The 23,232-nt window shown below is 40.0% G+C and overlaps 20 non-coding genes across 20 annotated transcripts; all 20 read right to left on the bottom strand.

Moving 5' to 3' along the window:
- Positions 1-513: 513 nt before the first annotated feature.
- On the bottom strand, positions 514-707 carry LOC144424684 (U2 spliceosomal RNA). Its single transcript, XR_013476904.1, has one exon. It is a non-coding gene; the product is annotated as a U2 spliceosomal RNA (small nuclear RNA).
- Positions 708-1,684: 977 nt separating this feature from the next.
- LOC144424826 (U2 spliceosomal RNA) lies at positions 1,685-1,878 on the bottom strand. Its single transcript, XR_013477046.1, has one exon. It is a non-coding gene; the product is annotated as a U2 spliceosomal RNA (small nuclear RNA).
- A 975-nt stretch (positions 1,879-2,853) lies between these two features.
- On the bottom strand, positions 2,854-3,047 carry LOC144424683 (U2 spliceosomal RNA). Its single transcript, XR_013476903.1, has one exon. It is a non-coding gene; the product is annotated as a U2 spliceosomal RNA (small nuclear RNA).
- A 975-nt stretch (positions 3,048-4,022) lies between these two features.
- Positions 4,023-4,216, bottom strand: LOC144424682 (U2 spliceosomal RNA). Its single transcript, XR_013476902.1, has one exon. It is a non-coding gene; the product is annotated as a U2 spliceosomal RNA (small nuclear RNA).
- A 975-nt stretch (positions 4,217-5,191) lies between these two features.
- LOC144424654 (U2 spliceosomal RNA) lies at positions 5,192-5,385 on the bottom strand. The gene has a single exon (XR_013476875.1). It is a non-coding gene; the product is annotated as a U2 spliceosomal RNA (small nuclear RNA).
- A 975-nt stretch (positions 5,386-6,360) lies between these two features.
- LOC144424681 (U2 spliceosomal RNA) lies at positions 6,361-6,554 on the bottom strand. Its single transcript, XR_013476901.1, has one exon. It is a non-coding gene; the product is annotated as a U2 spliceosomal RNA (small nuclear RNA).
- Positions 6,555-7,529: 975 nt separating this feature from the next.
- Positions 7,530-7,722, bottom strand: LOC144424881 (U2 spliceosomal RNA). Its single transcript, XR_013477101.1, has one exon. It is a non-coding gene; the product is annotated as a U2 spliceosomal RNA (small nuclear RNA).
- A 975-nt stretch (positions 7,723-8,697) lies between these two features.
- LOC144424680 (U2 spliceosomal RNA) lies at positions 8,698-8,891 on the bottom strand. Its single transcript, XR_013476900.1, has one exon. It is a non-coding gene; the product is annotated as a U2 spliceosomal RNA (small nuclear RNA).
- Positions 8,892-9,866: 975 nt separating this feature from the next.
- LOC144424679 (U2 spliceosomal RNA) lies at positions 9,867-10,060 on the bottom strand. Its single transcript, XR_013476899.1, has one exon. It is a non-coding gene; the product is annotated as a U2 spliceosomal RNA (small nuclear RNA).
- A 975-nt stretch (positions 10,061-11,035) lies between these two features.
- LOC144424678 (U2 spliceosomal RNA) lies at positions 11,036-11,229 on the bottom strand. The gene has a single exon (XR_013476898.1). It is a non-coding gene; the product is annotated as a U2 spliceosomal RNA (small nuclear RNA).
- Positions 11,230-12,204: 975 nt separating this feature from the next.
- Positions 12,205-12,398, bottom strand: LOC144424677 (U2 spliceosomal RNA). The gene has a single exon (XR_013476897.1). It is a non-coding gene; the product is annotated as a U2 spliceosomal RNA (small nuclear RNA).
- Positions 12,399-13,373: 975 nt separating this feature from the next.
- Positions 13,374-13,567, bottom strand: LOC144424675 (U2 spliceosomal RNA). The gene has a single exon (XR_013476895.1). It is a non-coding gene; the product is annotated as a U2 spliceosomal RNA (small nuclear RNA).
- Positions 13,568-14,542: 975 nt separating this feature from the next.
- LOC144424847 (U2 spliceosomal RNA) lies at positions 14,543-14,736 on the bottom strand. Its single transcript, XR_013477067.1, has one exon. It is a non-coding gene; the product is annotated as a U2 spliceosomal RNA (small nuclear RNA).
- Positions 14,737-15,711: 975 nt separating this feature from the next.
- Positions 15,712-15,905, bottom strand: LOC144424674 (U2 spliceosomal RNA). The gene has a single exon (XR_013476894.1). It is a non-coding gene; the product is annotated as a U2 spliceosomal RNA (small nuclear RNA).
- A 975-nt stretch (positions 15,906-16,880) lies between these two features.
- Positions 16,881-17,074, bottom strand: LOC144424846 (U2 spliceosomal RNA). The gene has a single exon (XR_013477066.1). It is a non-coding gene; the product is annotated as a U2 spliceosomal RNA (small nuclear RNA).
- Positions 17,075-18,049: 975 nt separating this feature from the next.
- LOC144424673 (U2 spliceosomal RNA) lies at positions 18,050-18,243 on the bottom strand. Its single transcript, XR_013476893.1, has one exon. It is a non-coding gene; the product is annotated as a U2 spliceosomal RNA (small nuclear RNA).
- A 975-nt stretch (positions 18,244-19,218) lies between these two features.
- LOC144424819 (U2 spliceosomal RNA) lies at positions 19,219-19,412 on the bottom strand. Its single transcript, XR_013477039.1, has one exon. It is a non-coding gene; the product is annotated as a U2 spliceosomal RNA (small nuclear RNA).
- A 975-nt stretch (positions 19,413-20,387) lies between these two features.
- On the bottom strand, positions 20,388-20,581 carry LOC144424672 (U2 spliceosomal RNA). Its single transcript, XR_013476892.1, has one exon. It is a non-coding gene; the product is annotated as a U2 spliceosomal RNA (small nuclear RNA).
- A 975-nt stretch (positions 20,582-21,556) lies between these two features.
- Positions 21,557-21,750, bottom strand: LOC144424845 (U2 spliceosomal RNA). The gene has a single exon (XR_013477065.1). It is a non-coding gene; the product is annotated as a U2 spliceosomal RNA (small nuclear RNA).
- A 982-nt stretch (positions 21,751-22,732) lies between these two features.
- LOC144424670 (U2 spliceosomal RNA) lies at positions 22,733-22,926 on the bottom strand. The gene has a single exon (XR_013476891.1). It is a non-coding gene; the product is annotated as a U2 spliceosomal RNA (small nuclear RNA).
- Positions 22,927-23,232: the final 306 nt, after the last annotated feature.

The following is a 23,232-nucleotide window of genomic DNA, read 5'->3' as shown; positions in this document are numbered from 1 at the left end:
ACATAAGTGACATTGAATAACGGAAACTGTTTCACGAAAATACTTCCATATGTCCAAAGCACGCTGCATATCTCTTGCAGCAAGGGATCACAAAACGATCTAGATTCGTCAATAATTTTGAGAGATACCAGGATAAATCACTCGAAATTAATTTGTAACCATTGCGACGTAATAAGCTAAAACAATAAATATTACGTCAAACGTCACGCTGCAGTTAACCGGTCAAAGAAATTCCAGATTCTCTTCGCCTGTAACCAAATACATTTTAATTGCAGTCTCTGCTCTGTGACATCACAATGCCCATCTAACTTCCATTTAAAGAATTCGTGAAATTGTTGTGCGTTCCGAAGTTACTCCGGTGGGAGCAGTATGGAAGATTTGCAGCTGTCTTCGTGCCTGACGCTCCGCGCCCATTCCAAAAGACACGGAACGAGGGTGAGTACTCGCTTTGCCTTACAAAGTAGTAGGAGAAACATGACAAACATTATATAAATCGTAACTTTCCGAATAGGAAAGTGACGGGCCAGTCAAGGCTGTAGTGCAACGCCAAGCCGACCGGTGAGAGCGGAGTGGCAAGCCGAACCCTCGCTCTCGTCGTCGCAAAAATCAAATTAATACAAGAGTGGGGGAGTACCCCACGATTCAGGTATTAATCTGAATAGAACAGTTACTACACTTGATCTTAGCCAATAGGCCGAAGAAGCGATAAATGGTCGGTGTTTTCACGCATTATAATGTATTGGGAATTTATGAAAACGGTTCCGGTGACGGTGATTAAGTTTCCACTTACAATACTAATTAGTGGGGCTGGGAATGGTGGACCCATTCTGGATGGTTGAAGGTTACGATTTATTTTAACCGTTGACTGACATCTCAGGTACAAATCATCTTTATAATGTACAATTTTGTCAGAAATGATTACGTCTTCGCAAATTTATTTCCTGTAGCGTTTCATTTAAAAGAATATCACTAACTGTATTTGTAGAGACCCAATAGAGGTGAAAAATAATTGAAGTACCAAGATTGCTGATTATGAAAATTGGACAATGATAAATTCATAATCAGTTTTCGGTAAAAGCGTAAATTGTCTATTCCATGTGGCGCAGTTGATGCTGTTTTTCCGTATGATATCTCAAAGAAGAATTTGCACACTGGGCACTGTAAATTTGTCACATAAGTGACATTGAATAACGGAAACTGTTTCACGAAAATACTTCCATATGTCCAAAGCACGCTGCATATCTCTTGCAGCAAGGGATCACAAAACGATCTAGATTCGTCAATAATTTTGAGAGATACCAGGATAAATCACTCGAAATTAATTTGTAACCATTGCGACGTAATAAGCTAAAACAATAAATATTACGTCAAACGTCACGCTGCAGTTAACCGGTCAAAGAAATTCCAGATTCTCTTCGCCTGTAACCAAATACATTTTAATTGCAGTCTCTGCTCTGTGACATCACAATGCCCATCTAACTTCCATTTAAAGAATTCGTGAAATTGTTGTGCGTTCCGAAGTTACTCCGGTGGAAGCAGTATGGAAGATTTGCAGCTGTCTTCGTGCCTGACGCTCCGCGCCCATTCCAAAAGACACGGAACGAGGGTGAGTACTCGCTTTGCCTTATAAAGTAGTAGGAGAAACATGACAAACATTATATAAATCGTAACTTTCCGAATAGGAAAGTGACGGGCCAGTCAAGGCTGTAGTGCAACGCCAAGCCGACCGGTGAGAGCGGAGTGGCAAGCCGAACCCTCGCTCTCGTCGTCGCAAAAATCAAATTAATACAAGAGTGGGGGAGTACCCCACGATTCAGGTTTTAATCTGAATAGAACAGTTACTACACTTGATCTTAGCCAATAGGCCGAAGAAGCGATAAATGGTCGGTGTTTTCACGCAATAATGTATTGGGAATTTATGAAAACGGTTCCGGTGACGGTGATTAAGTTTCCACTTACAATACTAATTAGTGGGGCTGGGAATGGTGGACCCATTCTGGATGGTTGAAGGTTACGATTTATTTTAACCGTTGACTGACATCTCAGGTACAAATCATCTTTATAATGTACAATTTTGTCAGAAATGATTACGTCTTCGCAAATTTATTTCCTGTAGCGTTTCATTTAAAAGAATATCACTAACTATATTTGTAGAGACCCAATAGAGGTGAAAAATAATTGAAGTACCAAGATTGCTGATTATGAAAATTGGACAATGATAAATTCATAATCAGTTTTCGGTAAAAGCGTAAATTGTCTATTCCATGTGGCGCAGTTGATGCTGTTTTTCCGTATGATATCTCAAAGAAGAATTTGCACACTGGGCACTGTAAATTTGTCACATAAGTGACATTGAATAACGGAAACTGTTTCACGAAAATACTTCCATATGTCCAAAGCACGCTGCATATCTCTTGCAGCAAGGGATCACAAAACGATCTAGATTCGTCAATAATTTTGAGAGATACCAGGATAAATCACTCGAAATTAATTTGTAACCATTGCGACGTAATAAGCTAAAACAATAAATATTACGTCAAACGTCACGCTGCAGTTAACCGGTTAAAGAAATTCCAGATTCTCTTCGCCTGTAACCAAATACATTTTAATTGCAGTCTCTGCTCTGTGACATCACAATGCCCATCTAACTTCCATTTAAAGAATTCGTGAAATTGTTGTGCGTTCCGAAGTTACTCCGGTGGAAGCAGTATGGAAGATTTGCAGCTGTCTTCGTGCCTGACGCTCCGCGCCCATTCCAAAAGACACGGAACGAGGGTGAGTACTCGCTTTGCCTTACAAAGTAGTAGGAGAAACATGACAAACATTATATAAATCGTAACTTTCCGAATAGGAAAGTGACGGGCCAGTCAAGGCTGTAGTGCAACGCCAAGCCGACCGGTGAGAGCGGAGTGGCAAGCCGAACCCTCGCTCTCGTCGTCGCAAAAATCAAATTAATACAAGAGTGGGGGAGTACCCCACGATTCAGGTATTAATCTGAATAGAACAGTTACTACACTTGATCTTAGCCAATAGGCCGAAGAAGCGATAAATGGTCGGTGTTTTCACGCAATAATGTATTGGGAATTTATGAAAACGGTTCCGGTGACGGTGATTAAGTTTCCATCTACAATACTAATTAGTGGGGCTGGGAATGGTGGACCCATTCTGGATGGTTGAAGGTTACGATTTATTTTAACCGTTGACTGACATCTCAGGTACAAATCATCTTTATAATGTACAATTTTGTCAGAAATGATTACGTCTTCGCAAATTTATCTCCTGTAGCGTTTCATTTAAAAGAATATCACTAACTGTATTTGTAGAGACCCAATAGAGGTGAAAAATAATTGAAGTACCAAGATTGCTGATTATGAAAATTGGACAATGATAAATTCATAATCAGTTTTCGGTAAAAGCGTAAATTGTCTATTCCATGTGGCGCAGTTGATGCTGTTTTTCCGTATGATATCTCAAAGAAGAATTTGCACACTGGGCACTGTAAATTTGTCACATAAGTGACATTGAATAACGGAAACTGTTTCACGAAAATACTTCCATATGTCCAAAGCACGCTGCATATCTCTTGCAGCAAGGGATCACAAAACGATCTAGATTCGTCAATAATTTTGAGAGATACCAGGATAAATCACTCGAAATTAATTTGTAACCATTGCGACGTAATAAGCTAAAACAATAAATATTACGTCAAACGTCACGCTGCAGTTAACCGGTTAAAGAAATTCCAGATTCTCTTCGCCTGTAACCAAATACATTTTAATTGCAGTCTCTGCTCTGTGACATCACAATGCCCATCTAACTTCCATTTAAAGAATTCGTGAAATTGTTGTGCGTTCCGAAGTTACTCCGGTGGAAGCAGTATGGAAGATTTGCAGCTGTCTTCGTGCCTGACGCTCCGCGCCCATTCCAAAAGACACGGAACGAGGGTGAGTACTCGCTTTGCCTTACAAAGTAGTAGGAGAAACATGACAAACATTATATAAATCGTAACTTTCCGAATAGGAAAGTGACGGGCCAGTCAAGGCTGTAGTGCAACGCCAAGCCGACCGGTGAGAGCGGAGTGGCAAGCCGAACCCTCGCTCTCGTCGTCGCAAAAATCAAATTAATACAAGAGTGGGGGAGTACCCCACGATTCAGGTATTAATCTGAATAGAACAGTTACTACACTTGATCTTAGCCAATAGGCCGAAGAAGCGATAAATGGTCGGTGTTTTCACGCAATAATGTATTGGGAATTTATGAAAACGGTTCCGGTGACGGTGATTAAGTTTCCATCTACAATACTAATTAGTGGGGCTGGGAATGGTGGACCCATTCTGGATGGTTGAAGGTTACGATTTATTTTAACCGTTGACTGACATCTCAGGTACAAATCATCTTTATAATGTACAATTTTGTCAGAAATGATTACGTCTTCGCAAATTTATCTCCTGTAGCGTTTCATTTAAAAGAATATCACTAACTGTATTTGTAGAGACCCAATAGAGGTGAAAAATAATTGAAGTACCAAGATTGCTGATTATGAAAATTGGACAATGATAAATTCATAATCAGTTTTCGGTAAAAGCGTAAATTGTCTATTCCATGTGGCGCAGTTGATGCTGTTTTTCCGTATGATATCTCAAAGAAGAATTTGCACACTGGGCACTGTAAATTTGTCACATAAGTGACATTGAATAACGGAAACTGTGTCACGAAAATACTTCCATATGTCCAAAGCACGCTGCATATCTCTTGCAGCAAGGGATCACAAAACGATCTAGATTCGTCAATAATTTTGAGAGATACCAGGATAAATCACTCGAAATTAATTTGTAACCATTGCGACGTAATAAGCTAAAACAATAAATATTACGTCAAACGTCACGCTGCAGTTAACCGGTTAAAGAAATTCCAGATTCTCTTCGCCTGTAACCAAATACATTTTAATTGCAGTCTCTGCTCTGTGACATCACAATGCCCATCTAACTTCCATTTAAAGAATTCGTGAAATTGTTGTGCGTTCCGAAGTTACTCCGGTGGAAGCAGTATGGAAGATTTGCAGCTGTCTTCGTGCCTGACGCTCCGCGCCCATTCCAAAAGACACGGAACGAGGGTGAGTACTCGCTTTGCCTTACAAAGTAGTAGGAGAAACATGACAAACATTATATAAATCGTAACTTTCCGAATAGGAAAGTGACGGGCCAGTCAAGGCTGTAGTGCAACGCCAAGCCGACCAGTGAGAGCGGAGTGGCAAGCCGAACCCTCGCTCTCGTCGTCGCAAAAATCAAATTAATACAAGAGTGGGGGAGTACCCCACGATTCAGGTATTAATCTGAATAGAACAGTTACTACACTTGATCTTAGCCAATAGGCCGAAGAAGCGATAAATGGTCGGTGTTTTCACGCAATAATGTATTGGGAATTTATGAAAACGGTTCCGGTGACGGTGATTAAGTTTCCACTTACAATACTAATTAGTGGGGCTGGGAATGGTGGACCCATTCTGGATGGTTGAAGGTTACGATTTATTTTAACCGTTGACTGACATCTCAGGTACAAATCATCTTTATAATGTACAATTTTGTCAGAAATGATTACGTCTTCGCAAATTTATTTCCTGTAGCGTTTCATTTAAAAGAATATCACTAACTGTATTTGTAGAGACCCAATAGAGGTGAAAAATAATTGAAGTACCAAGATTGCTGATTATGAAAATTGGACAATGATAAATTCATAATCAGTTTTCGGTAAAAGCGTAAATTGTCTATTCCATGTGGCGCAGTTGATGCTGTTTTTCCGTATGATATCTCAAAGAAGAATTTGCACACTGGGCACTGTAAATTTGTCACATAAGTGACATTGAATAACGGAAACTGTTTCACGAAAATACTTCCATATGTCCAAAGCACGCTGCATATCTCTTGCAGCAAGGGATCACAAAACGATCTAGATTCGTCAATAATTTTGAGAGATACCAGGATAAATCACTCGAAATTAATTTGTAACCATTGCGACGTAATAAGCTAAAACAATAAATATTACGTCAAACGTCACGCTGCAGTTAACCGGTTAAAGAAATTCCAGATTCTCTTCGCCTGTAACCAAATACATTTTAATTGCAGTCTCTGCTCTGTGACATCACAATGCCCATCTAACTTCCATTTAAAGAATTCGTGAAATTGTTGTGCGTTCCGAAGTTACTCCGGTGGAAGCAGTATGGAAGATTTGCAGCTGTCTTCGTGCCTGACGCTCCGCGCCCATTCCAAAAGACACGGAACGAGGGTGAGTACTCGCTTTGCCTTACAAAGTAGTAGGAGAAACATGACAAACATTATATAAATCGTAACTTTCCGAATAGGAAAGTGACGGGCCAGTCAAGGCTGTAGTGCAACGCCAAGCCGACCGGTGAGAGCGGAGTGGCAAGCCGAACCCTCGCTCTCGTCGTCGCAAAAATCAAATTAATACAAGAGTGGGGGAGTACCCCACGATTCAGGTATTAATCTGAATAGAACAGTTACTACACTTGATCTTAGCCAATAGGCCGAAGAAGCGATAAATGGTCGGTGTTTTCACGCAATAATGTATTGGGAATTTATGAAAACGGTTCCGGTGACGGTGATTAAGTTTCCACTTACAATACTAATTAGTGGGGCTGGGAATGGTGGACCCATTCTGGATGGTTGAAGGTTACGATTTATTTTAACCGTTGACTGACATCTCAGGTACAAATCATCTTTATAATGTACAATTTTGTCAGAAATGATTACGTCTTCGCAAATTTATTTCCTGTAGCGTTTCATTTAAAAGAATATCACTAACTGTATTTGTAGAGACCCAATAGAGGTGAAAAATAATTGAAGTACCAAGATTGCTGATTATGAAAATTGGACAATGATAAATTCATAATCAGTTTTCGGTAAAAGCGTAAATTGTCTATTCCATGTGGCGCAGTTGATGCTGTTTTTCCGTATGATATCTCAAAGAAGAATTTGCACACTGGGCACTGTAAATTTGTCACATAAGTGACATTGAATAACGGAAACTGTTTCACGAAAATACTTCCATATGTCCAAAGCACGCTGCATATCTCTTGCAGCAAGGGATCACAAAACGATCTAGATTCGTCAATAATTTTGAGAGATACCAGGATAAATCACTCGAAATTAATTTGTAACCATTGCGACGTAATAAGCTAAAACAATAAATATTACGTCAAACGTCACGCTGCAGTTAACCGGTTAAAGAAATTCCAGATTCTCTTCGCCTGTAACCAAATACATTTTAATTGCAGTCTCTGCTCTGTGACATCACAATGCCCATCTAACTTCCATTTAAAGAATTCGTGAAATTGTTGTGCGTTCCGAAGTTACTCCGGTGGAAGCAGTATGGAAGATTTGCAGCTGTCTTCGTGCCTGACGCTCCGCGCCCATTCCAAAAGACACGGAACGAGGGTGAGTACTCGCTTTGCCTTACAAAGTAGTAGGAGAAACATGACAAACATTATATAAATCGTAACTTTCCGAATAGGAAAGTGACGGGCCAGTCAAGGCTGTAGTGCAACGCCAAGCCGACCGGTGAGAGCGGAGTGGCAAGCCGAACCCTCGCTCTCGTCGTCGCAAAAATCAAATTAATACAAGAGTGGGGGAGTACCCCACGATTCAGGTATTAATCTGAATAGAACAGTTACTACACTTGATCTTAGCCAATAGGCCGAAGAGCGATAAATGGTCGGTGTTTTCACGCAATAATGTATTGGGAATTTATGAAAACGGTTCCGGTGACGGTGATTAAGTTTCCACTTACAATACTAATTAGTGGGGCTGGGAATGGTGGACCCATTCTGGATGGTTGAAGGTTACGATTTATTTTAACCGTTGACTGACATCTCAGGTACAAATCATCTTTATAATGTACAATTTTGTCAGAAATGATTACGTCTTCGCAAATTTATCTCTTGTAGCGTTTCATTTAAAAGAATATCACTAACTGTATTTGTAGAGACCCAATAGAGGTGAAAAATAATTGAAGTACCAAGATTGCTGATTATGAAAATTGGACAATGATAAATTCATAATCAGTTTTCGGTAAAAGCGTAAATTGTCTATTCCATGTGGCGCAGTTGATGCTGTTTTTCCGTATGATATCTCAAAGAAGAATTTGCACACTGGGCACTGTAAATTTGTCACATAAGTGACATTGAATAACGGAAACTGTTTCACGAAAATACTTCCATATGTCCAAAGCACGCTGCATATCTCTTGCAGCAAGGGATCACAAAACGATCTAGATTCGTCAATAATTTTGAGAGATACCAGGATAAATCACTCGAAATTAATTTGTAACCATTGCGACGTAATAAGCTAAAACAATAAATATTACGTCAAACGTCACGCTGCAGTTAACCGGTTAAAGAAATTCCAGATTCTCTTCGCCTGTAACCAAATACATTTTAATTGCAGTCTCTGCTCTGTGACATCACAATGCCCATCTAACTTCCATTTAAAGAATTCGTGAAATTGTTGTGCGTTCCGAAGTTACTCCGGTGGAAGCAGTATGGAAGATTTGCAGCTGTCTTCGTGCCTGACGCTCCGCGCCCATTCCAAAAGACACGGAACGAGGGTGAGTACTCGCTTTGCCTTACAAAGTAGTAGGAGAAACATGACAAACATTATATAAATCGTAACTTTCCGAATAGGAAAGTGACGGGCCAGTCAAGGCTGTAGTGCAACGCCAAGCCGACCGGTGAGAGCGGAGTGGCAAGCCGAACCCTCGCTCTCGTCGTCGCAAAAATCAAATTAATACAAGAGTGGGGGAGTACCCCACGATTCAGGTATTAATCTGAATAGAACAGTTACTACACTTGATCTTAGCCAATAGGCCGAAGAAGCGATAAATGGTCGGTGTTTTCACGCAATAATGTATTGGGAATTTATGAAAACGGTTCCGGTGACGGTGATTAAGTTTCCACTTACAATACTAATTAGTGGGGCTGGGAATGGTGGACCCATTCTGGATGGTTGAAGGTTACGATTTATTTTAACCGTTGACTGACATCTCAGGTACAAATCATCTTTATAATGTACAATTTTGTCAGAAATGATTACGTCTTCGCAAATTTATTTCCTGTAGCGTTTCATTTAAAAGAATATCACTAACTGTATTTGTAGAGACCCAATAGAGGTGAAAAATAATTGAAGTACCAAGATTGCTGATTATGAAAATTGGACAATGATAAATTCATAATCAGTTTTCGGTAAAAGCGTAAATTGTCTATTCCATGTGGCGCAGTTGATGCTGTTTTTCCGTATGATATCTCAAAGAAGAATTTGCACACTGGGCACTGTAAATTTGTCACATAAGTGACATTGAATAACGGAAACTGTTTCACGAAAATACTTCCATATGTCCAAAGCACGCTGCATATCTCTTGCAGCAAGGGATCACAAAACGATCTAGATTCGTCAATAATTTTGAGAGATACCAGGATAAATCACTCGAAATTAATTTGTAACCATTGCGACGTAATAAGCTAAAACAATAAATATTACGTCAAACGTCACGCTGCAGTTAACCGGTTAAAGAAATTCCAGATTCTCTTCGCCTGTAACCAAATACATTTTAATTGCAGTCTCTGCTCTGTGACATCACAATGCCCATCTAACTTCCATTTAAAGAATTCGTGAAATTGTTGTGCGTTCCGAAGTTACTCCGGTGGAAGCAGTATGGAAGATTTGCAGCTGTCTTCGTGCCTGACGCTCCGCGCCCATTCCAAAAGACACGGAACGAGGGTGAGTACTCGCTTTGCCTTACAAAGTAGTAGGAGAAACATGACAAACATTATATAAATCGTAACTTTCCGAATAGGAAAGTGACGGGCCAGTCAAGGCTGTAGTGCAACGCCAAGCCGACCGGTGAGAGCGGAGTGGCAAGCCGAACCCTCGCTCTCGTCGTCGCAAAAATCAAATTAATACAAGAGTGGGGGAGTACCCCACGATTCAGGTATTAATCTGAATAGAACAGTTACTACACTTGATCTTAGCCAATAGGCCGAAGAAGCGATAAATGGTCGGTGTTTTCACGCAATAATGTATTGGGAATTTATGAAAACGGTTCCGGTGACGGTGATTAAGTTTCCACTTACAATACTAATTAGTGGGGCTGGGAATGGTGGACCCATTCTGGATGGTTGAAGGTTACGATTTATTTTAACCGTTGACTGACATCTCAGGTACAAATCATCTTTATAATGTACAATTTTGTCAGAAATGATTACGTCTTCGCAAATTTATTTCCTGTAGCGTTTCATTTAAAAGAATATCACTAACTGTATTTGTAGAGACCCAATAGAGGTGAAAAATAATTGAAGTACCAAGATTGCTGATTATGAAAATTGGACAATGATAAATTCATAATCAGTTTTCGGTAAAAGCGTAAATTGTCTATTCCATGTGGCGCAGTTGATGCTGTTTTTCCGTATGATATCTCAAAGAAGAATTTGCACACTGGGCACTGTAAATTTGTCACATAAGTGACATTGAATAACGGAAACTGTTTCACGAAAATACTTCCATATGTCCAAAGCACGCTGCATATCTCTTGCAGCAAGGGATCACAAAACGATCTAGATTCGTCAATAATTTTGAGAGATACCAGGATAAATCACTCGAAATTAATTTGTAACCATTGCGACGTAATAAGCTAAAACAATAAATATTACGTCAAACGTCACGCTGCAGTTAACCGGTTAAAGAAATTCCAGATTCTCTTCGCCTGTAACCAAATACATTTTAATCGCAGTCTCTGCTCTGTGACATCACAATGCCCATCTAACTTCCATTTAAAGAATTCGTGAAATTGTTGTGCGTTCCGAAGTTACTCCGGTGGAAGCAGTATGGAAGATTTGCAGCTGTCTTCGTGCCTGACGCTCCGCGCCCATTCCAAAAGACACGGAACGAGGGTGAGTACTCGCTTTGCCTTACAAAGTAGTAGGAGAAACATGACAAACATTATATAAATCGTAACTTTCCGAATAGGAAAGTGACGGGCCAGTCAAGGCTGTAGTGCAACGCCAAGCCGACCGGTGAGAGCGGAGTGGCAAGCCGAACCCTCGCTCTCGTCGTCGCAAAAATCAAATTAATACAAGAGTGGGGGAGTACCCCACGATTCAGGTATTAATCTGAATAGAACAGTTACTACACTTGATCTTAGCCAATAGGCCGAAGAAGCGATAAATGGTCGGTGTTTTCACGCAATAATGTATTGGGAATTTATGAAAACGGTTCCGGTGACGGTGATTAAGTTTCCACTTACAATACTAATTAGTGGGGCTGGGAATGGTGGACCCATTCTGGATGGTTGAAGGTTACGATTTATTTTAACCGTTGACTGACATCTCAGGTACAAATCATCTTTATAATGTACAATTTTGTCAGAAATGATTACGTCTTCGCAAATTTATTTCCTGTAGCGTTTCATTTAAAAGAATATCACTAACTGTATTTGTAGAGACCCAATAGAGGTGAAAAATAATTGAAGTACCAAGATTGCTGATTATGAAAATTGGACAATGATAAATTCATAATCAGTTTTCGGTAAAAGCGTAAATTGTCTATTCCATGTGGCGCAGTTGATGCTGTTTTTCCGTATGATATCTCAAAGAAGAATTTGCACACTGGGCACTGTAAATTTGTCACATAAGTGACATTGAATAACGGAAACTGTTTCACGAAAATACTTCCATATGTCCAAAGCACGCTGCATATCTCTTGCAGCAAGGGATCACAAAACGATCTAGATTCGTCAATAATTTTGAGAGATACCAGGATAAATCACTCGAAATTAATTTGTAACCATTGCGACGTAATAAGCTAAAACAATAAATATTACGTCAAACGTCACGCTGCAGTTAACCGGTTAAAGAAATTCCAGATTCTCTTCGCCTGTAACCAAATACATTTTAATCGCAGTCTCTGCTCTGTGACATCACAATGCCCATCTAACTTCCATTTAAAGAATTCGTGAAATTGTTGTGCGTTCCGAAGTTACTCCGGTGGAAGCAGTATGGAAGATTTGCAGCTGTCTTCGTGCCTGACGCTCCGCGCCCATTCCAAAAGACACGGAACGAGGGTGAGTACTCGCTTTGCCTTACAAAGTAGTAGGAGAAACATGACAAACATTATATAAATCGTAACTTTCCGAATAGGAAAGTGACGGGCCAGTCAAGGCTGTAGTGCAACGCCAAGCCGACCGGTGAGAGCGGAGTGGCAAGCCGAACCCTCGCTCTCGTCGTCGCAAAAATCAAATTAATACAAGAGTGGGGGAGTACCCCACGATTCAGGTATTAATCTGAATAGAACAGTTACTACACTTGATCTTAGCCAATAGGCCGAAGAAGCGATAAATGGTCGGTGTTTTCACGCAATAATGTATTGGGAATTTATGAAAACGGTTCCGGTGACGGTGATTAAGTTTCCACTTACAATACTAATTAGTGGGGCTGGGAATGGTGGACCCATTCTGGATGGTTGAAGGTTACGATTTATTTTAACCGTTGACTGACATCTCAGGTACAAATCATCTTTATAATGTACAATTTTGTCAGAAATGATTACGTCTTCGCAAATTTATCTCTTGTAGCGTTTCATTTAAAAGAATATCACTAACTGTATTTGTAGAGACCCAATAGAGGTGAAAAATAATTGAAGTACCAAGATTGCTGATTATGAAAATTGGACAATGATAAATTCATAATCAGTTTTCGGTAAAAGCGTAAATTGTCTATTCCATGTGGCGCAGTTGATGCTGTTTTTCCGTATGATATCTCAAAGAAGAATTTGCACACTGGGCACTGTAAATTTGTCACATAAGTGACATTGAATAACGGAAACTGTTTCACGAAAATACTTCCATATGTCCAAAGCACGCTGCATATCTCTTGCAGCAAGGGATCACAAAACGATCTAGATTCGTCAATAATTTTGAGAGATACCAGGATAAATCACTCGAAATTAATTTGTAACCATTGCGACGTAATAAGCTAAAACAATAAATATTACGTCAAACGTCACGCTGCAGTTAACCGGTTAAAGAAATTCCAGATTCTCTTCGCCTGTAACCAAATACATTTTAATTGCAGTCTCTGCTCTGTGACATCACAATGCCCATCTAACTTCCATTTAAAGAATTCGTGAAATTGTTGTGCGTTCCGAAGTTACTCCGGTGGAAGCAGTATGGAAGATTTGCAGCTGTCTTCGTGCCTGACGCTCCGCGCCCATTCCAAAAGACACGGAACGAGGGTGAGTACTCGCTTTGCCTTACAAAGTAGTAGGAGAAACATGACAAACATTATATAAATCGTAACTTTCCGAATAGGAAAGTGACGGGCCAGTCAAGGCTGTAGTGCAACGCCAAGCCGACCGGTGAGAGCGGAGTGGCAAGCCGAACCCTCGCTCTCGTCGTCGCAAAAATCAAATTAATACAAGAGTGGGGGAGTACCCCACGATTCAGGTATTAATCTGAATAGAACAGTTACTACACTTGATCTTAGCCAATAGGCCGAAGAAGCGATAAATGGTCGGTGTTTTCACGCAATAATGTATTGGGAATTTATGAAAACGGTTCCGGTGACGGTGATTAAGTTTCCACTTACAATACTAATTAGTGGGGCTGGGAATGGTGGACCCATTCTGGATGGTTGAAGGTTACGATTTATTTTAACCGTTGACTGACATCTCAGGTACAAATCATCTTTATAATGTACAATTTTGTCAGAAATGATTACGTCTTCGCAAATTTATTTCCTGTAGCGTTTCATTTAAAAGAATATCACTAACTGTATTTGTAGAGACCCAATAGAGGTGAAAAATAATTGAAGTACCAAGATTGCTGATTATGAAAATTGGACAATGATAAATTCATAATCAGTTTTCGGTAAAAGCGTAAATTGTCTATTCCATGTGGCGCAGTTGATGCTGTTTTTCCGTATGATATCTCAAAGAAGAATTTGCACACTGGGCACTGTAAATTTGTCACATAAGTGACATTGAATAACGGAAACTGTTTCACGAAAATACTTCCATATGTCCAAAGCACGCTGCATATCTCTTGCAGCAAGGGATCACAAAACGATCTAGATTCGTCAATAATTTTGAGAGATACCAGGATAAATCACTCGAAATTAATTTGTAACCATTGCGACGTAATAAGCTAAAACAATAAATATTACGTCAAACGTCACGCTGCAGTTAACCGGTTAAAGAAATTCCAGATTCTCTTCGCCTGTAACCAAATACATTTTAATTGCAGTCTCTGCTCTGTGACATCACAATGCCCATCTAACTTTCATTTAAAGAATTCGTGAAATTGTTGTGCGTTCCGAAGTTACTCCGGTGGAAGCAGTATGGAAGATTTGCAGCTGTCTTCGTGCCTGACGCTCCGCGCCCATTCCAAAAGACACGGAACGAGGGTGAGTACTCGCTTTGCCTTACAAAGTAGTAGGAGAAACATGACAAACATTATATAAATCGTAACTTTCCGAATAGGAAAGTGACGGGCCAGTCAAGGCTGTAGTGCAACGCCAAGCCGACCGGTGAGAGCGGAGTGGCAAGCCGAACCCTCGCTCTCGTCGTCGCAAAAATCAAACTAATACAAGAGTGGGGGAGTACCCCACGATTCAGGTATTAATCTGAATAGAACAGTTACTACACTTGATCTTAGCCAATAGGCCGAAGAAGCGATAAATGGTCGGTGTTTTCACGCAATAATGTATTGGGAATTTATGAAAACGGTTCCGGTGACGGTGATCAAGTTTCCACTTACAATACTAATTAGTGGGGCTGGGAATGGTGGACCCATTCTGGATGGTTGAAGGTTACGATTTATTTTAACCGTTGACTGACATCTCAGGTACAAATCATCTTTATAATGTACAATTTTGTCAGAAATGATTACGTCTTCGCAAATTTATCTCTTGTAGCGTTTCATTTAAAAGAATATCACTAACTGTATTTGTAGAGACCCAATAGAGGTGAAAAATAATTGAAGTACCAAGATTGCTGATTATGAAAATTGGACAATGATAAATTCATAATCAGTTTTCGGTAAAAGCGTAAATTGTCTATTCCATGTGGCGCAGTTGATGCTGTTTTTCCGTATGATATCTCAAAGAAGAATTTGCACACTGGGCACTGTAAATTTGTCACATAAGTGACATTGAATAACGGAAACTGTTTCACGAAAATACTTCCATATGTCCAAAGCACGCTGCATATCTCTTGCAGCAAGGGATCACAAAACGATCTAGATTCGTCAATAATTTTGAGAGATACCAGGATAAATCACTCGAAATTAATTTGTAACCATTGCGACGTAATAAGCTAAAACAATAAATATTACGTCAAACGTCACGCTGCAGTTAACCGGTTAAAGAAATTCCAGATTCTCTTCGCCTGTAACCAAATACATTTTAATTGCAGTCTCTGCTCTGTGACATCACAATGCCCATCTAACTTCCATTTAAAGAATTCGTGAAATTGTTGTGCGTTCCGAAGTTACTCCGGTGGAAGCAGTATGGAAGATTTGCAGCTGTCTTCGTGCCTGACGCTCCGCGCCCATTCCAAAAGACACGGAACGAGGGTGAGTACTCGCTTTGCCTTACAAAGTAGTAGGAGAAACATGACAAACATTATATAAATCGTAACTTTCCGAATAGGAAAGTGACGGGCCAGTCAAGGCTGTAGTGCAACGCCAAGCCGACCGGTGAGAGCGGAGTGGCAAGCCGAACCCTCGCTCTCGTCGTCGCAAAAATCAAATTAATACAAGAGTGGGGGAGTACCCCACGATTCAGGTATTAATCTGAATAGAACAGTTACTACACTTGATCTTAGCCAATAGGCCGAAGAAGCGATAAATGGTCGGTGTTTTCACGCAATAATGTATTGGGAATTTATGAAAACGGTTCCGGTGACGGTGATTAAGTTTCCACTTACAATACTAATTAGTGGGGCTGGGAATGGTGGACCCATTCTGGATGGTTGAAGGTTACGATTTATTTTAACCGTTGACTGACATCTCAGGTACAAATCATCTTTATAATGTACAATTTTGTCAGAAATGATTACGTCTTCGCAAATTTATTTCCTGTAGCGTTTCATTTAAAAGAATATCACTAACTGTATTTGTAGAGACCCAATAGAGGTGAAAAATAATTGAAGTACCAAGTTTGCTGATTATGAAAATTGGACAATGATAAATTCATAATCAGTTTTCGGTAAAAGCGTAAATTGTCTATTCCATGTGGCGCAGTTGATGCTGTTTTTCCGTATGATATCTCAAAGAAGAATTTGCACACTGGGCACTGTAAATTTGTCACATAAGTGACATTGAATAACGGAAACTGTTTCACGAAAATACTTCCATATGTCCAAAGCACGCTGCATATCTCTTGCAGCAAGGGATCACAAAACGATCTAGATTCGTCAATAATTTTGAGAGATACCAGGATAAATCACTCGAAATTAATTTGAAACCATTGCGACGTAATAAGCTAAAACAATAAATATTACGTCAAACGTCACGCTGCAGTTAACCGGTTAAAGAAATTCCAGATTCTCTTCGCCTGTAACCAAATACATTTTAATTGCAGTCTCTGCTCTGTGACATCACAATGCCCATCTAACTTTCATTTAAAGAATTCGTGAAATTGTTGTGCGTTCCGAAGTTACTCCGGTGGAAGCAGTATGGAAGATTTGCAGCTGTCTTCGTGCCTGACGCTCCGCGCCCATTCCAAAAGACACGGAACGAGGGTGAGTACTCGCTTTGCCTTACAAAGTAGTAGGAGAAACATGACAAACATTATATAAATCGTAACTTTCCGAATAGGAAAGTGACGGGCCAGTCAAGGCTGTAGTGCAACGCCAAGCCGACCGGTGAGAGCGGAGTGGCAAGCCGAACCCTCGCTCTCGTCGTCGCAAAAATCAAACTAATACAAGAGTGGGGGAGTACCCCACGATTCAGGTATTAATCTGAATAGAACAGTTACTACACTTGATCTTAGCCAATAGGCCGAAGAAGCGATAAATGGTCGGTGTTTTCACGCAATAATGTATTGGGAATTTATGAAAACGGTTCCGGTGACGGTGATCAAGTTTCCACTTACAATACTAATTAGTGGGGCTGGGAATGGTGGACCCATTCTGGATGGTTGAAGGTTACGATTTATTTTAACCGTTGACTGACATCTCAGGTACAAATCATCTTTATAATGTACAATTTTGTCAGAAATGATTACGTCTTCGCAAATTTATCTCTTGTAGCGTTTCATTTAAAAGAATATCACTAACTGTATTTGTAGAGACCCAATAGAGGTGAAAAATAATTGAAGTACCAAGATTGCTGATTATGAAAATTGGACAATGATAAATTCATAATCAGTTTTCGGTAAAAGCGTAAATTGTCTATTCCATGTGGCGCAGTTGATGCTGTTTTTCCGTATGATATCTCAAAGAAGAATTTGCACACTGGGCACTGTAAATTTGTCACATAAGTGACATTGAATAACGGAAACTGTTTCACGAAAATACTTCCATATGTCCAAAGCACGCTGCATATCTCTTGCAGCAAGGGATCACAAAACGATCTAGATTCGTCAATAATTTTGAGAGATACCAGGATAAATCACTCGAAATTAATTTGTAACCATTGCGACGTAATAAGCTAAAACAATAAATATTACGTCAAACGTCACGCTGCAGTTAACCGGTTAAAGAAATTCCAGATTCTCTTCGCCTGTAACCAAATACATTTTAATTGCAGTCTCTGCTCTGTGACATCACAATGCCCATCTAACTTCCATTTAAAGAATTCGTGAAATTGTTGTGCGTTCCGAAGTTACTCCGGTGGAAGCAGTATGGAAGATTTGCAGCTGTCTTCGTGCCTGACGCTCCGCGCCCATTCCAAAAGACACGGAACGAGGGTGAGTACTCGCTTTGCCTTACAAAGTAGTAGGAGAAACATGACAAACATTATATAAATCGTAACTTTCCGAATAGGAAAGTGACGGGCCAGTCAAGGCTGTAGTGCAACGCCAAGCCGACCGGTGAGAGCGGAGTGGCAAGCCGAACCCTCGCTCTCGTCGTCGCAAAAATCAAATTAATACAAGAGTGGGGGAGTACCCCACGATTCAGGTATTAATCTGAATAGAACAGTTACTACACTTGATCTTAGCCAATAGGCCGAAGAAGCGATAAATGGTCGGTGTTTTCACGCAATAATGTATTGGGAATTTATGAAAACGGTTCCGGTGACGGTGATTAAGTTTCCACTTACAATACTAATTAGTGGGGCTGGGAATGGTGGACCCATTCTGGATGGTTGAAGGTTACGATTTATTTTAACCGTTGACTGACATCTCAGGTACAAATCATCTTTATAATGTACAATTTTGTCAGAAATGATTACGTCTTCGCAAATTTATTTCCTGTAGCGTTTCATTTAAAAGAATATCACTAACTGTATTTGTAGAGACCCAATAGAGGTGAAAAATAATTGAAGTACCAAGTTTGCTGATTATGAAAATTGGACAATGATAAATTCATAATCAGTTTTCGGTAAAAGCGTAAATTGTCTATTCCATGTGGCGCAGTTGATGCTGTTTTTCCGTATGATATCTCAAAGAAGAATTTGCACACTGGGCACTGTAAATTTGTCACATAAGTGACATTGAATAACGGAAACTGTTTCACGAAAATACTTCCATATGTCCAAAGCACGCTGCATATCTCTTGCAGCAAGGGATCACAAAACGATCTAGATTCGTCAATAATTTTGAGAGATACCAGGATAAATCACTCGAAATTAATTTGTAACCATTGCGACGTAATAAGCTAAAACAATAAATATTACGTCAAACGTCACGCTGCAGTTAACCGGTTAAAGAAATTCCAGATTCTCTTCGCCTGTAACCAAATACATTTTAATTGCAGTCTCTGCTCTGTGACATCACAATGCCCATCTAACTTCCATTTAAAGAATTCGTGAAATTGTTGTGCGTTCCGAAGTTACTCCGGTGGAAGCAGTATGGAAGATTTGCAGCTGTCTTCGTGCCTGACGCTCCGCGCCCATTCCAAAAGACACGGAACGAGGGTGAGTACTCGCTTTGCCTTACAAAGTAGTAGGAGAAACATGACAAACATTATATAAATCGTAACTTTCCGAATAGGAAAGTGACGGGCCAGTCAAGGCTGTAGTGCAACGCCAAGCCGACCGGTGAGAGCGGAGTGGCAAGCCGAACCCTCGCTCTCGTCGTCGCAAAAATCTAATTAATACAAGAGTGGGGGAGTACCCCACGATTCAGGTATTAATCTGAATAGAACAGTTACTACACTTGATCTTAGCCAATAGGCCGAAGAAGCGATAAATGGTCGGTGTTTTCACGTAATAATGTATTGGGAATTTATGAAAACGGTTCCGGTGACGGTGATTAAGTTTCCACTTACAATACTAATTAGTGGGGCTGGGAATGGTGGACCCATTCTGGATGGTTGAAGGTTACGATTTATTTTAACCGTTGACTGACATCTCAGGTACAAATCATCTTTATAATGTACAATTTTGTCAGAAATGATTACGTCTTCGCAAATTTATCTCTTGTAGCGTTTCATTTAAAAGAATATCACTAACTGTATTTGTAGAGACCCAATAGAGGTGAAAAATAATTGAAGTACCAAGATTGCTGATTATGAAAATTGGACAATGATAAATTCATAATCAGTTTTCGGTAAAAGCGTAAATTGTCTATTCCATGTGGCGCAGTTGATGCTGTTTTTCCGTATGATATCTCAAAGAAGAATTTGCACACTGGGCACTGTAAATTTGTCACATAAGTGACATTGAATAACGGAAACTGTTTCACGAAAATACTTCCATATGTCCAAAGCACGCTGCATATCTCTTGCAGCAAGGGATCACAAAACGATCTAGATTCGTCAATAATTTTGAGAGATACCAGGATAAATCACTCGAAATTAATTTGTAACCATTGCGACGTAATAAGCTAAAACAATAAATATTACGTCAAACGTCACGCTGCAGTTAACCGGTTAAAGAAATTCCAGATTCTCTTCGCCTGTAACCAAATACATTTTAATTGCAGTCTCTGCTCTGTGACATCACAATGCCCATCTAACTTCCATTTAAAGAATTCGTGAAATTGTTGTGCGTTCCGAAGTTACTCCGGTGGAAGCAGTATGGAAGATTTGCAGCTGTCTTCGTGCCTGACGCTCCGCGCCCATTCCAAAAGACACGGAACGAGGGTGAGTACTCGCTTTGCCTTACAAAGTAGTAGGAGAAACATGACAAACATTATATAAATCGTAACTTTCCGAATAGGAAAGTGACGGGCCAGTCAAGGCTGTAGTGCAACGCCAAGCCGACCGGTGAGAGCGGAGTGGCAAGCCGAACCCTCGCTCTCGTCGTCGCAAAAATCAAATTAATACAAGAGTGGGGGAGTACCCCACGATTCAGGTATTAATCTGAATAGAACAGTTACTACACTTGATCTTAGCCAATAGGCCGAAGAAGCGATAAATGGTCGGTGTTTTCACGCAATAATGTATTGGGAATTTATGAAAACGGTTCCGGTGACGGTGATTAAGTTTCCACTTACAATACTAATTAGTGGGGCTGGGAATGGTGGACCCATTCTGGATGGTTGAAGGTTACGATTTATTTTAACCGTTGACTGACATCTCAGGTACAAATCATCTTTATAATTTACAATTTTGTCAGAAATGATTACGTCTTCGCAAATTTATTTCCTGTAGCGTTTCATTTAAAAGAATATCACTAACTGTATTTGTAGAGACCCAATAGAGGTGAAAAATAATTGAAGTACCAAGATTGCTGATTATGAAAATTGGACAATGATAAATTCATAATCAGTTTTCGGTAAAAGCGTAAATTGTCTATTCCATGTGGCGCAGTTGATGCTGTTTTTCCGTATGATATCTCAAAGAAGAATTTGCACACTGGGCACTGTAAATTTGTCACATAAGTGACATTGAATAACGGAAACTGTTTCACGAAAATACTTCCATATGTCCAAAGCACGCTGCATATCTCTTGCAGCAAGGGATCACAAAACGATCTAGATTCGTCAATAATTTTGAGAGATACCAGGATAAATCACTCGAAATTAATTTGTAACCATTGCGACGTAATAAGCTAAAACAATAAATATTACGTCAAACGTCACGCTGCAGTTAACCGGTTAAAGAAATTCCAGATTCTCTTCGCCTGTAACCAAATACATTTTAATTGCAGTCTCTGCTCTGTGACATCACAATGCCCATCTAACTTTCATTTAAAGAATTCGTGAAATTGTTGTGCGTTCCGAAGTTACTCCGGTGGAAGCAGTATGGAAGATTTGCAGCTGTCTTCGTGCCTGACGCTCCGCGCCCATTCCAAAAGACACGGAACGAGGGTGAGTACTCGCTTTGCCTTACAAAGTAGTAGGAGAAACATGACAAACATTATATAAATCGTAATTTTCCGAATAGGAAAGTGACGGGCCAGTCAAGGCTGTAGTGCAACGCCAAGCCGACCGGTGAGAGCGGAGTGGCAAGCCGAACCCTCGCTCTCGTCGTCGCAAAAATCAAACTAATACAAGAGTGGGGGAGTACCCCACGATTCAGGTATTAATCTGAATAGAACAGTTACTACACTTGATCTTAGCCAATAGGCCGAAGAAGCGATAAATGGTCGGTGTTTTCACGCAATAATGTATTGGGAATTTATGAAAACGGTTCCGGTGACGGTGATCAAGTTTCCACTTACAATACTAATTAGTGGGGCTGGGAATGGTGGACCCATTCTGGATGGTTGAAGGTTACGATTTATTTTAACCGTTGACTGACATCTCAGGTACAAATCATCTTTATAATGTACAATTTTGTCAGAAATGATTACGTCTTCGCAAATTTATCTCTTGTAGCGTTTCATTTAAAAGAATATCACTAACTGTATTTGTAGAGACCCAATAGAGGTGAAAAATAATTGAAGTACCAAGATTGCTGATTATGAAAATTGGACAATGATAAATTCATAATTCATAATCAGTTTTCGGTAAAAGCGTAAATTGTCTATTCCATGTGGCGCAGTTGATGCTGTTTTTCCGTATGATATCTCAAAGAAGAATTTGCACACTGGGCACTGTAAATTTGTCACATAAGTGACATTGAATAACGGAAACTGTTTCACGAAAATACTTCCATATGTCCAAAGCACGCTGCATATCTCTTGCAGCAAGGGATCACAAAACGATCTAGATTCGTCAATAATTTTGAGAGATACCAGGATAAATCACTCGAAATTAATTTGTAACCATTGCGACGTAATAAGCTAAAACAATAAATATTACGTCAAACGTCACGCTGCAGTTAACCGGTTAAAGAAATTCCAGATTCTCTTCGCCTGTAACCAAATACATTTTAATTGCAGTCTCTGCTCTGTGACATCACAATGCCCATCTAACTTCCATTTAAAGAATTCGTGAAATTGTTGTGCGTTCCGAAGTTACTCCGGTGGAAGCAGTATGGAAGATTTGCAGCTGTCTTCGTGCCTGACGCTCCGCGCCCATTCCAAAAGACACGGAACGAGGGTGAGTACTCGCTTTGCCTTACAAAGTAGTAGGAGAAACATGACAAACATTATATAAATCGTAACTTTCCGAATAGGAAAGTGACGGGCCAGTCAAGGCTGTAGTGCAACGCCAAGCCGACCGGTGAGAGCGGAGTGGCAAGCCGAACCCTCGCTCTCGTCGTCGCAAAAATCAAATTAATACAAGAGTGGGGGAGTACCCCACGATTCAGGTATTAATCTGAATAGAACAGTTACTACACTTGATCTTAGCCAATAGGCCGAAGAAGCGATAAATGGTCGGTGTTTTCACGCAATAATGTATTGGGAATTTATGAAAACGGTTCCGGTGACGGTGATTAAGTTTCCACTTACAATACTAATTAGTGGGGCTGGGAATGGTGGACCCATTCTGGATGGTTGAAGGTTACGATTTATTTTAACCGTTGACTGACATCTCAGGTACAAATCATCTTTATAATGTACAATTTTGTCAGAAATGATTACGTCTTCGCAAATTTATTTCCTGTAGCGTTTCATTTAAAAGAATATCACTAACTGTATTTGTAGAGACCCAATAGAGGTGAAAAATAATTGAAG

The sequence above is a fragment of the Styela clava genome, chromosome 6, assembly GCF_964204865.1.
Source record: "Styela clava chromosome 6, kaStyClav1.hap1.2, whole genome shotgun sequence".
Taxonomy (NCBI): Eukaryota; Metazoa; Chordata; class Ascidiacea; order Stolidobranchia; family Styelidae; genus Styela; species Styela clava.
The sequence above is the reverse complement of the archived record's forward strand: the minus strand, read 5'-3'. Positions and strand labels throughout refer to the sequence as shown.